The sequence below is a fragment of the Lygodium microphyllum genome, chromosome 23 (assembly GCF_053477565.2).
Source record: "Lygodium microphyllum isolate KBCC chromosome 23, Lygodium_microphyllum_v1.1.10, whole genome shotgun sequence".
Classification (NCBI taxonomy): Eukaryota; Viridiplantae; Streptophyta; class Polypodiopsida; order Schizaeales; family Lygodiaceae; genus Lygodium; species Lygodium microphyllum.
The window spans coordinates 27,965,561-27,978,734 of NC_141157.1; positions in this window are offsets into that span (position 1 = coordinate 27,965,561).

Sequence of the window (13,174 nt, forward strand, 5' to 3'; positions counted from 1 at the left end):
AAAAAGTGAGGTGTTCACTCACTTTAAAAGTTTTGAAGCTTTGGTTAAGAATGAGACAAGGTTACATATTACATATGAAATACCTAAGGTCATATTCGGGGGTGGGGAGGGGAGAATATTTCTCTAATGAGTTTTCTAATTTTTTTAAGAAAAATGGTATACAAAGGCAATATACATGTAGATATACTCTGCAGAAAAATTGAGTTGCTGAGCCGAAAAGCAAATGTGTTGTAGAGGTGGCTTGTACATTGACATAAAAAAGAAACCTGACTCGATACTATTGGGCTAAAGTACTTACTACTATTGTATACATTATGAACAAGACACCCATTGCTGCTATACACTACAAGAGAAAGGCCCTATAGACGCACACTGTACATGCGAAATAGCGGGCGCATTTATCAGCACGTCTATTGGTGCTAGTATATAGACGCGAAAAACGCGTCTATATACTTGTGTTTTTAAACGTGCTTATAGATGCGAAAATAAACGCACAGATTTTTCATTTCTCATAAAGTCCCTAAATATGATCAAACATCTTAACAGCTAGTATTTTTTAGAATTCATTATCAACTTTACTTCTTTGTGGTCTAATATAGCTTACCCAATTGTACTTCTTTGTGCATCTTGGTACATTGTTCTTTGGATGTGCGCATTCAATTCTAATACTATAACACAACAAACGTTATATGTATTACAAAAGTAAACGGCTCTTAATTGATATTTTAGTTGTTTCTGAGTATTACAAATATACATCCAATCATTCAAAGCTAATTATATGCTACAATGAATGATCAATCTCATCTTCAATGAGATCGGCCCTTGCTAGACTATCTACCTCTAGGTCTATGTTACCAATAGGCAATGAAACAAATAAGTCTATCCCACTGTCAGATGTATTGCTATGCTCAATTTCTTCATCATCATCTGCAACCATATTGTTATCCTCTTCTGCGCTTCCTTGAACATCCTCGCGGGGATCATCTTGCACTACATCATGTATATCATCGATCATGGCATCATCATGTACATCATCATTGATTGTTGGATTGTCATCAACTATCTCTATGTTGGTAGCATTGCCATATATTGGTTTTGAATGATTAGATATGGGGATGACGTGCCACCATCGGTTATTGTTTACCATTGGGTGATACACAACCTGCATTTAAAAAACAGAAAGTAAGCAACTTAGATATTTATTGTATTTTGAGAATGTATCAAGAAGTAATATATGCGAAAATAAATAGCTTCTAATATACCTGCTCGCATTGTTGAGGTATTATGAACGTGTCATTCTTGCCTTGGTGAAATTTTATAGAGTCAATCACTACAAAACCACTTGGATGACGTCTAATTGTGCAATGCTCACCCATTGTTACTACTTCTTTAAACCACTTCACATCTAGTACATATATGAAAATTTTCCTAAAGTCAAGCTTCAAAATATCTTGGATCAAGCCACAATAACCTTCCATGGTGCCATTGGTATCCTGGAAGTTTGCAAGGATACCACAATCCTGGGTACTTCTCTTATCATCTATACATGGAGTTCGAAAATGTTTGCCTTCACACCAAATAGCATTGAACAATGTGCACTAGTAGTACATTGTTGAGATCATATTAATGCTTTAGTTAAAGATGAAACATGTGAAATTATTATATCATATATAACTAAAGATAATTTAATTATAACTATATCTCACATTTGATAAGCAACCTCCTGCATATTCCCACTCCTCTTGCGATATATCCATCGCCTCCTCTTTTTCCATCTTCTCCATTTCTTCATGTAGCCAATCTATATCAATATGACATGGAAGCGCACTTAAATGTTCTGGATATGGGACATTACATCCATGTCTAGCACGAAATGCTTGCCTTTCGCTTACTCTTCTTGCCCTTGCTTCTTTATATAGTGTCACCCATTTGCTCATTACTTCGCTGTTAAGCACACAAAATACATTTAACTTACAAAGTTCCTCTTTCATTAGCACTTTGCTCCTTCCTTTTCCTTGAGGTATTATAGAGGTCATCCTCAACCCTTCATCATCTTTCCATAGTCGTGGTAAAGAGGGGTCCACTTTAGTAAGATATTCAGAGATTTGTACAAGGGATGATTGCACTAACCAACCCTCAGCCATGCTTCCCTCAAGCTGTGCATTTTGCCTTACAAAATCTTTAAGGGTTTTCATAAAGCACTCTAGAAAAAACATCCACCTTTTATGAACTACCCCACAAATTGCGATCTCATCAATCAGATGTACGAGTAAGTGTACTTGAGTAGTCAAAATGGAGCGAGGAAAAGTTTCCTTCACCAAACAAACCACCTCAATGGACAATACTCGAGCCTCTTGCAATGTATTTGGATCGATTTCCTTCAAACTCACAAATCTACCAGCATGCTGCAATTGAGAACGAGGATTAGTTTTGTCCATAAATTCAAGCGGGTTTACTACGTGATGTACGTAATATGTAAAGTAAAAAATAATTATAATGTATACATACCTTGCGAGCTCACCCATCTTGTAAATGATATCACGCACATCTTTCGAAACACAATGGGATATGCTAGTAGGAAGGATGAACTATATGTAAATATTCATACATTGATAATTAGTCTACATAGTTACTCCACTAATTAATATATTTATGGCTATGAAAATCCTTACCTGAATCATTTTGTGCCAATCATGAGACTTCAAACCAGATAGTTGCTCCGCACCTCTTTTCTTTTTCTTTATGAAGGCTCCCTTGAGGCATCTCATATATCCTGTGGGAGTTCAAAAGCTACATATTTGCTGCTTCACCATCTTTTCTTCGGTCTTTGACAACATCCAAGGTGCACGTGGTAGCTCAATCTTTCCTCTGGGTCTGATGCGTGGCCAATCTTGTCTCATACGTCCAATGCTAGGTAAATCCTCCCTTACATTTATAGAACCACGAGCCCCGATTAAGTGATCCCATAATGTAGAGGCAACATTCTTGAATATATACATGGGGTCATCTTGAGTTCAGTCCAATATGGGAGATGAAAAAATACAGAGAATCTAAGGCACAAACAATATATTATTTCTCGTTCTCATAATGGAGTGTACTTTAAAGACAAACAAAAAAATTAAACTAGTTACCGACTCATGCCGACTGGAGGATGATCATTGGTGTGTGTCCAAGTGTCCTTCCAATCTTGAATGGTCAGAGATTGTGGAGTTCTTCCATTAGTGGGGGGTGCATATTTAGGGTGGTCAATAGGAAGGAAACGATTACGATTGTCATAGATAACATTCTTTAAGCGTGTCAGTCTAGAAGAAACTAGAGAGGGACCGCAAATTGGGCATGCATGATATCCTGATGTAGTTAAACCTGTAGAAAAAGGTAGGTTAATGATGACATATATTTGATTGATGGTAAGAATGAATAAAATAGAGTACGCAACTACCTGAACACTCTCCATAGCATGGAAAGTCATGCATGGTCCATAACAACATACCCTTTAAAGTAAAATCTCTAGAGGACAATGATGCACTCACATCTTGCACCTATAGCATTTCTAGCTCCTCGATCAAAGGCTCTAAGTAAACGTCCATGTTTTTTACTTTGTGTTTTCCAGGAATCAAAAGGGACAACATTACATGTCCTTTTTTTATTGCCATGGACGGAGGGATATTATAGTTCACCAATACCACTGGTCATACACTATATGAGGTGCTTTTGATGCCAAATGGATTTATTCCATCTAATCCTAGGCCAAATCTCAAATTTCTAGGCTCTTCTTTGAAAGTAGGCCACAAATTGTCTGCATGTTGCCAAGCTGGTATGTCTGAAGGAATTCTTCACTTTCCATCACTTGAATGGTGACTAGCATGCCATGACATCAGTGTCGCAATAGATTCACACTTAAACATAAGTTGAATATGTGGAATAATAGGAAAATATCGCAAAATCTTACGAGGCACATCCATTGATTTCATCCCCTGGTTGTATCTTGGTTCACCACAAATAGGACACTGTCATGCAAATGCATGATCCCCACGAAACAATGTGCAATCATTGACACATGCATGGATTTTAACGTAATTGAAACCTCCAAGAGATGTCAAGAAACGCCTTGCTTACTCCCTTCTAGTTGGTAATTTATTTTCATTTGGAAGCATTTGTGACAATAACCTTCATATATTGTGCAAACAGAGTTAACAAATCGCGAATATTACCTAGAAGCATTTACGAATTAATATCAAATGATACATATTTCAATAATGCATTCAAGCTAGCATTACTCCATCCATAAATGGTTTGTAAGTTTAGTATCTCGAGAGATGCACTTAGAACGGAGTATGTGCGACCTTCGTACAATGGATTTTTTGACACTATGTGTAGCGGGTCATCTGTCTCTCTAGTGGCGCCCTCCCCCCGAACCTCATGGGAAAATAAATCGTGCACCATGTTGTCCAAAATCTCTTCCTTCAAAACTTGATGGGGCATTTGAAGAGGGTTGTTATCGTCATCATCACTCTCTACTCTTCTTGAGGACTCTGTCTCCTCGCGTCGATGCTTTGCAGCCTCTCGACGCCCTGGAGGGACCATTTGAGGATGTGGTACCGCATCCTGCTCAATAAAAAAAAGGAGGCTTAATAGACCAATAATATTTGTGCAAATAAATTAGTAAAATTTACTGGATCTTTTTCTTGGTCCCACTCTCCGTACATGCTGAGGTGTGATATTGTGATTCAACGTGCTCGAAAGAAACATCCTCGACAACGATCACACATACATTTGATTTTCCATTGTAGCCAAGCGTCTCGATTGTGAAGACGCAATGTCTCGTCCTCACTGGATGATGTACTGTTTGTTGACTCAGCATGTCCCATACTAGTAGAAGATGACGACATAATTACACCTGAATCATAAGGACATATATGATTTCATTTGGCATATATGTCATATTTCCTAAATATTTTGATACTTACAACATGGAGACAAACATTTTGATATTGAAAGACTAGGAAAGTCATGTTGATCCAAAAACAACCATAAGCTAGCATTTTAATAAGTTTAATTGTAATTGTGTCTAGTAGCGCGTGTAATATCTTTTATTTGCGCATATAGACGCGCAATTACACGCACTTACAGATGCACCACGCGAATATTTAAAAAAATTAAAAAGTTGTGGCTTTCTTTTTCAAACCAGTGCTTTCCTACATTTTTTGTGTGTTTTCTACTGTTCAAGCTCGACATCACTAATCATGTCTATCTATCACTTCATGAAGACAAGGAGGGAAGGAAATAAGAGTAAAAAGAGGAGAAAGGAAGAGCCAGAGAGTAAAGAACAAGAGCCAAACAACAAGGAAGAGAAGAAGAATCAAGCAACCTACCACAAGAAGGGAGGAGGAGGACAAGGAGCTTGCAACCTAGCCGTCACCCATCGGAACAAGCAAAGAATGTGAGTTTTTCTTCTCTCTCTCAATCTTCTTTGCTTTCTCTTTGTCTGTTTCTCTCTCTCACTCTATCTCTCTCTCTTTACATTCTTCAGACAATCTATGGAGGCTTCGCGCCGTTTTTTATAACAGTTTTTGAAAATATGGTCCGACTTTGCTCGTTTGTAGGTGCGTCTGGCTGACAATATAGACACGTTTTTAGATGCATATATAGACGCAGGTATAGACGTGCTAACAGATGCGAAACAGAACTGCATCTTTCAAAATTTCCTGATTTTGTAGTAATGGATTTTTGCTTGTGTAGATGTGGAATCCTAGATCTTCCAACACTGATCTTGATTTGGAATGCATGAACAACACGTTAGCAGAGTTTTCTAGAGGTGTTAGTAGTTTTTTTGGAAGTTTTCCAAACAAGGAGCAATTCATGGGGGAGATGACCAATTATCTTGATCACCCAAGAATTCACGATTCTCAGATGATTAGGGACAGTCAAAGGTGAGAGACGCGCTTCATAACAAGAGGTCTCATCTTATGACGCGCGCTAAGAAGTCACTACAAAGACAATAGCAGGGGCACCCTGGATATGGCCAACCACCCAATTGCCACTGCAAGGAGTGGAAAGAGGCTAAGAAGAGAGCAGCAGAGAAAAGGACAAGTCGCCAGCATGTAGAGGCGTGACGTATCCAGATGGCAACCATGGGATCGTCGTATTATGGATCGGGTGGCAAGGACTCATGGGAGGCTGAGTTTGTAAGTATAATTTGATTTCTTTTTTTTAATTACATTTTGTAATCTGTTTCAATTCATTATGTATTGTGTTCTAATATGTTGTAGGTTAAAATTGTTTTGTAGTATCATATCGTTGGTAGGATGCCTACTCCTAGAGAGGTAGGCTGCCATTGAGGTCATAACCAGGCGTCCACTTGGCAGCATTTCTACGAGGAGCAATACAATTGTGCCATGAGGTTTCCATAGCCAGAAGAGGTATGTTTTATTTTTTACATAAAAAGTATAGGCAACTCTAATTTATTATTTGTAATGGTATTTATATACCTTAATCCTTTGTTTAGGCAAACCCTGATGCAATCCAAGATAGCAAAGGGGAGACTAGCAGTAGCGCTAGCGGCAGCGGCAGCGGTGGTGGTGGTGGTAGCAATGATGATGCCTCTTCTGAGGAGATGTAGAGGAGCCCCGTGCATGTATGCCTCCCCTTGGCCTTGTAGTTTTCATTTTTGATATGTATTACTTTCAGCTAGTGCTTGTGGCCATGACCATGCTTGAGGTCACAAGCACTAGAACTCGTCATGTAAAAACGTTTCATCTTTATATATGAAATTTCGTGCTCTACATTGTTTTGTTTTAAGTACAATAATCTTTGAAATATGTACAAATGTTTCAGCACAGTACGCTCATCATGTGTTATTATCAATATATGGACTTTGGCTCTCCACATTCTTTTGCTTTCAATATAATAATCTTTCTCTGTTTTCCCTAAGCATACAATTTGATGGGGGGAAAAAACCAGAGAGCATGTGTCTTGCAAAGCCACATGCTCTCTGGTTTTTTTTTCATACTCTATTTTGCGCGTCTAAATTGCAGGAAAAATGTGCGTCTATAATCGTTGAAAAATTGTAGAGTACACTCCTTTTTAGACGCGTAGTTACATGCCTCTATAGACGCAAAATTTGAATATATCTACTTTTTTACAAATATGATTATATATTTACAGAGCACGTCAATAGGTGCATCTATATTTGTGTCTGTTTTCGTGTCTATATGTGCGTGTAGTTTTCACTATAAGCGCGCTTGTAGACGTGAAATTTTAGATGCGCTAGTAGATGTGGTAATAAACGTGGCCGACATTTTTAAACACAATTCAAATATTGTGTCTACAAGCGCGTCTATGGAGCCTTTTTGTTGTAGTGATACATGATACTCGGAGAGAAGTTAATAGTAGAAAGCCAAATCTGTCCCATCTGAAAGTTTTTACATGTATTGCTCGTGTGCATATTCCTAATGACTTGTGCAATAAGTTAGATTCCAAAGTAGAAAAATATATATTTATTCAATATCTTCTTGGGCATAAGGGATATGGATGTTATAATCCTATTGTACATCACAATTGAGAATTAATAGGGATGTTTTTTTTAATGAAATGAGTAGATGGCATAGTAATGTGTAGAATGCAATTGGGACTAACGAGCATGAGAGTGTGGCTATGCAAAAAACAGGTTAGTAGTCATATACATTAAGTGGACCATAAGAGTGTCTTAATTATAGTTTTGTTAATCACCTTGGACTAACAAATTTGAGTCATAGCTTACTCCACCAAGTATATCATAGATATCAAGAAAGGGTAAAGAGAAAGTTAAAAACTTATATATTATGCCAAGTATATCATTAGGTTTCTCTCATGTTGATGCTAATTGACATGGCTCTAACTAGAGGTTGGATGAGAAGTTTTGGATCCTCTCTATTAAAACATCTGGTGTGTGGAAGCATAAGAGGATACTAAAACACCTAGTAGTGATCCAAGTCCACATAAGTCAACTAGAGTAAGAAAGTCACTACAACAATTGATATATGATAGCTATTAGCTAATTACTATGCATATATAGCTAAGGTTATATAGGATGTAAAATCCACTTGTTTTGAGGATGCATAGATAATGTGTATTGAGAACCTGCAATGGATGAAGAAATGGTTATAGATATGGATAATGATACATGGGAGTTGGTGCCTTTACCTAAAGGTAAGAAAGTTGTTGGTAGCTACAAAGGGATTTATAAGGTCAAGCATAAGTGAGATGGATCTATTTAGTATTATAAGGCATGACTGGTTGCTAAAGGATATGCACACATTCATGGTATTTATTATGAGGAAAATTTTGGTATTTATTATGAGGAAAATTTTACTCCAATGGCTAAAATGGCCACTATAAGGGCTATTATAGTAGCAATGGCTACATCAAAGGGTTGGATCATGCATCAAATGGATGTTAAGAATGCCTTCTTATAAGAGGGGGAGTTGCAAGAGGAAGTTTATGTGGAGCAGTCACCCGATTATGTATGGATGAGAATTATCCAAATTATGTATGTATGATTTGTAAGGCCTTGTATGCGCTAGAGTAAGTATCAAGGGAATGGCATGATAGAATTGCAAAATACCTTGTTAGTGTATTGGATTTTTCAGATCATAGGCTAATCACCCACCCCATGTATGTGAGAATGATGCAAGTATTGTCGTCATTAATACATATATGGATGATTTAATCACTGTGGGTGATAGTGAGATACAAACTGACAATGTGAAGAGTCTATTCAAGTCTAAAATTGAGATGAAGGATTTGGGAGAGCTAGGCTATTTTCTCAGAATAGAGATAATCAAGACTCTAGAGGGTTTATAGTTTTCACAAAGACTATATGCATTAGATATATTGCTTGGAGCAGCAACAATTGCCAACAATTGCCTTGTCTAGAATAGAGGTAGAGTATAAAGGTGCTATAATTATAGTATGTGAGGTAGCTTGGTTATGCAAGCTACTTGGTGATTTGGGGATGTAGATGGATAAGAAGGTTATCATCTTCTATGATAACCTTAGTAGCATTCAAGTGACTAGAAACCCAATGTATTATATGTAGACCAAACACACAGAGGTCCATTACCATTGCCTTTGGGAGCGGGTTTTAGCACATGATATTTACATGGTTTACATTAACATAGTGGATTAAGCTACTGACATTTTCACCAAGGCAAGCTTCAATGCTTCAGGACTATGCTTGGAGTTTAGAGCTCATGCTTAGCTCAAGGGAAAGTATTGAGATGTTGAGCTCTACATGAGTTGGCATCTAGTATGCACCCTCGGGAAAGTTACTATATGTATATCCTCTACATCACGTGTGTTCAAGGTCTATTTATAAATATCCTTATCTATGAAATTTTCCTAAATAAAACATAACCCTTTTCTATTCAATCTATAAATAATCCCCTTATATTACACCCTTTTGTATGTAAAAAATGTATAAAAATGGTATTTTAAAAATACTTTATTTTGAACCCACGTGATGCACACATATATTCATGAGTAACTTACCTGAGTATGCACCTCGATGATGTGGCAAGATATTATTCACTACCATGTTAGGTGATTAACATAAGGATGCACTGGAGTTTCTATATAGTTGGACTACACACACATAGGCTATCCTTGGTTATGGCACATTCATTGCGCTAGCTCTTCTTTCATTAGTGGGTTCATACTCAGTGACCATGTATATATATATTGTGTTACTTTTATATTAGTATTTTATCATGTTGTAGGCTTAGTTCTTTTGTGTAGAAGAAGAAGATTTCAGCCTTATTTCTTTGTATTCTCAAGTCTCCATTACTATTGTGTGTCTACTTTTGGGTTCTTCACCTCTCTTCTCTCTTATCTATTTTCACTTACTCAATTGGCTACCAAACTTGGTAGGGTCTTCCTTAGGTATAATAGTATACCCTCGATGTGTTGCATATCATTAGAGGCTTCCCAATAAATACTAGATTTAAAAACATTCAAACTATCTAAAACTACCAACTCTCACAACCTACTTTATAATGTATATACAATACTTAACAGCACTCTTACCATAGCCACTCTAACCTTGCTCCTTCTCAACCATGTGCCAAAATTCTAAGTCTTTAGTAAGTTTAAAATGTTCATCTTCTTCATATTCATCATCTACATTATTTTGAGTCATGCTCATTTTTTATACATCAGTAAGCTCAATGTTTTATCCGTCCTCTTCATGTGCCTAAATCTCTTCTCTGAATAGTTTAATCCTCTTTCCTACAAGTAGAATCTTCACATCTATACCATCCAAGTTGTAAAGAGCATAGCTAGCATTATTGTATACTTGGTTAACAATGTAAGGACTAGACTATCTCTTAAAAACCTACTTGATAGTACTATGTTGATTGCCCAGGTTGTTATCATATACAAGTACCTACTCTCCATCCTCTATAGCTCTTGGACTAAGTCTATGTTTTTTTTCAAACCTCTCTTTGTTTTCATTTTGAAGCCTACTTTTCCTCACTCTTTCTACTATAATCTCTATTTCTTTTGGCCTTCTTTTCAAGTAACACATTCTTAGAGATAGCAAATCTTCTCTAGTCATCCCATCCTCCCATGGAAAGATACTTCACGTAGTTAGTCACTTCTAATATTTGCATGATTGGTTTTTGCCCATACAATAGCTCAGTTGGCATATATTCTATTGTGGCACCATGTGTGGTAGGATCTCCCCATAATGTACATAGAAGCAATCATGGATACTCTCTTAAGTACTCTAACTTTGCCTCTCCATGCTTTGCTCATACATTGACAATGGAGGATGCTCTCTCTTACTTTTTACATTGACGTGGATTATAAGCTAATGTTGGTGCAAGCTTGATCCCCATTCTAGAGAATAATTTCCTAGTCTCATGAGCATCAAGTTCTCCTCTATCTACTGTAACCTCACCCACACATCCATAGCAAGAAAACACTTCCTATAGTCGAAACTTGCATACAATATTTGTAGCTTTGATCATCATGGCTTTTCCTTCAACCTGACTAGCAAGGTCCCTCATAAGCAAGCAAAATATACCTTGTTTGCCACTATCTTGTAGGTACAACCACAAGATGAACAACTCATTTATAATATATTGAGAGAGGATACATAATCTACAAATCATTCCCTTGTCTCACATATGGATACAATTGGCAAGTGCTACAAGACCCAACAAATTGTCAAATATATTTATATATAGCTTGCCAGTAGTGCCTTTTTTTAATCTTCTCAAAAGTAGCCCATACACCTCTATGACTAGTCCAAAGGTTCTCATGGAATTCTCACATAGTTCGAAACTAACTAGCCCTATCAACAAACCACTTGCAATGGAGAACCTTTCTTCTACTTTGAGTGTATCCAAAAAAAAAGGGCATCCTTCAAAAAGTATTTATATGATTTTCTCCATTCCCTTAAACTCCATTTAATATCCATATTTCCTTGTTAGACTACTCAAGTATTTCTCAATTTTTAGCCATTCTACCTCACATAAATCTTCTAGAAACATCTCCAATTATGAAAGTGACTTTTATCTATTGTGCATGCTTTTTCTATTGTTGTACATACTTTTCTTGTTGTCATACTCACTTTTAAAACTATTATACTAGTTATTTTGACTAGTATCCTTGCATTTTTCATTGATGTACTTACATTTACAATAGGCTCCAATGCAATTTTAGTAATAGCTATATATATGCGTTCAATTCTAATTTCACCCTCACTATCATTATTCATAATCTCATCTTCATCTTTATAGCATGCCTTGGATACATAACATCCACCAGTTTTTTTTCTTTGTAACATGCTAAAACTCAATATTCAGAGACTAAAATAGGCAGTCCATCTTGATATGGCAATATCTAGAGTAGTGTAGCTGGTGCATAGATGGTAAGCGATTGGAAGCTCTCAATCTTAGCTTCGCTCTGATACCACTGGTTCACAGATCGGATGCTGTACGTGCGTGTAGTGAGCGTCGGAAGGTCCCCAAGAACAAAAGAACTCTACTTTTGCACAAAAAACAAGAGAGAAGGCTTACATGACATGAAGCAAAAGACTAATTGGGTATAATCTCCCCCCATGCCTTGTGTGAGCACTCCATAAAGCATGTATTTGATATATTATTGATCTCCAAGCTCAAAAAATAGCCAAATTTACAATTAGCACGCTTTAGCTTTTGTGTTTGCTTTTGTCCCACTAAAGAATTAAAGCTATTGGGAGCCCAAAGACTCGAGTGGTCCCCAAATACAATGACCAATAACAAATATTTAAATCGTGCACCCATGCGCATACAAAATAATAAATAAATGACAAGTGCTTCAATAAATAAGCGCATCAAAATAAATATTGGCACCACGCCCAAGATGCACACCCATCAAAAATGATAATTTCTTCTAAATAACTTGAATACACACTATCGCCCCAGTGCTTCCCAACACCACCGCTGCCTACTCTACACATCAACTGAAGCATTCACAATTGTTAGAGAATAATAAAATTAAACCGACAAAAGTGAATACCTAGCAGTCTTAAGCTAAAAAATAAATAAATTGGTTAGAACTCAATCCTAACCTTAATTTATTACGAGTGTGCACTCTAAACTCATAAATGTCTATTAATTTAAATATGTATTTTGTAGAATCACCCGCTATGGAATCACCCACTTGCACATTAAATTAATAGGATGCCCAAAAAGGAAAGGCATCCCCATCAACATTTCACACAAGAAATCCACCTTGTGTATGAGCCCCAGCAATGAATACAATTTTATAGAATCCACTGCAAAACCTCATGGAATCCACTGTGGAATATGCCTCCTGGCATCATACCCCCGGGGTGGGATAGGAATTGTCCTCAATTGCTATTAGCTCAATGTGGAGCCAGCAATGAGGGGTAAGCACTTAGGTCTCGAGCGTGCATCCATTGGGCCTTTTCAACAGGATACTTTTTAAACTTAACCAAATATCTACAATATCTACGGCCAGTTCTAGTGGTCATAAAGTCAGTATCTGGAATAGTTTCAGGCTCAAGGATTTCAGTTTCTTCTTCTAGAAAAGGAGGGTTTTCATAAATAGAGTGTACAGGTAATTGGCCTCTAAATGGTCGTAATAAACTAATATGAAAAGTGTTGTGGATTTTCCAATGTTGTGGTAA